Genomic DNA, 1,312 nt, shown 5'->3' on the forward strand with positions numbered 1-1,312 from the left:
CTGTTCACTTACAGTCAAGAACCCGATAGACTATATTTTATATATAGTCACGATCACGCATCAAGTTTTTGGCACCGTTGCCGGGGACCTGTTTTAGTTGAGTAGTGCGATTCTTTCGTTGCACGGTATAGACTAAGGTAAAAATAAAAACTAATTTACTCTCCCTTATTTCCCCGATTGTATGCCAAGTACTCGCTCACAAGGCGATAACTTAGCACCAACAATCCAAGAATTAGAGCGTTTCTTATATATAAGATGCCGAATACTAGAGTATCAACAAAAGTACGATATTCCCGATATCTTCTTTCCTACTAAACTCGAAGAAAAACCAACCATGGCTGAAGAAGGACCACATAATCGTCCTCTTAAATTCTACGCTACCCCGTCTCAACAAGAACCTCACAACAGCATTGCTGCTCCTGCTATCAATTGAAACGATTTCGAGCTGAAACCCTTATTATTATACGCCGTCCAACAAAATCAATTTGCTGGAAATCCTACGGACGACCCTAATGAACACCTGACCAAGTTTGTGCAGTACGCAGACACTATAAAGGCGAATGGTGTATCTCAAGATGCGATAAGACTGTGCCTCTTTCCTTTCTCACTAAGAGACAGAGGTTGGGCTTGGTTGCAATCCTTGCCCTCCAACTCCGTTACAACATGGGAAGAATTGAAGAACATTTTCTTATCCCGATATTTTCCGCCGAGCAAAACTGCTATGCTGAGAGCTCAAATCAACGGATTTCGACAAAAAGATGTAGAATCTCTCTACGAAGCGTGGGAGAGATACAAGGACATGATGAGGATATGTCCACATCACGGTCTCGAAGACTGGGTGATCATTCACACATTTTACAATGGGCTTCTGTATAACACAAGACTGACAGTAGACGCTGCCGCGGGCGATGCACTTATGGACAAGCCATACAACGAAGCCTATCAACTTATTGAAAACATGGCCCAAAACCATTGCCAATGGGGAGGTGAAAGAACTCCAGTAGAAAAGTCCCAAACAAAGGGTGGAATGTACGAAATCAGTAGCCTTGACCATGTTCATGCCAAGGTAGATGCCCTTGTTCAAAAATTAGACAACTTGACCATACCATCCACAACCACCGTGGCTGCTGTAACTCCAAACTGTGAGTTACGTAGAAACCCTGGACACACTGCACAAGAATGTCAAATATTAGCAGGAGTCCCAACCGATCAAGTAAACTACGCATAAGGAAATCCCTATTCGAATACCTACAACCCAGGCTGGAAAAACCATCCTAATTTTTCGTATAAGAATAACAACGCCCTGTATGCA

General features: G+C 42.8%; 1 non-coding gene across 1 annotated transcript; it reads right to left on the minus strand.

Annotated features, from left to right (window-relative positions):
* Window positions 1–721: 721 nt before the first annotated feature.
* Window positions 722–828, minus strand: LOC127099518 (small nucleolar RNA R71). Its single transcript, XR_007794011.1, has one exon. It is a non-coding gene; the product is annotated as a small nucleolar RNA R71 (small nucleolar RNA).
* Between the last annotated feature and the right edge of the window lie 484 nt (window positions 829–1,312).

The sequence above is a fragment of the Lathyrus oleraceus genome, chromosome 6 (genome assembly GCF_024323335.1).
Source record: "Lathyrus oleraceus cultivar Zhongwan6 chromosome 6, CAAS_Psat_ZW6_1.0, whole genome shotgun sequence".
NCBI lineage: Eukaryota > Viridiplantae > Streptophyta > Magnoliopsida > Fabales > Fabaceae > Lathyrus > Lathyrus oleraceus.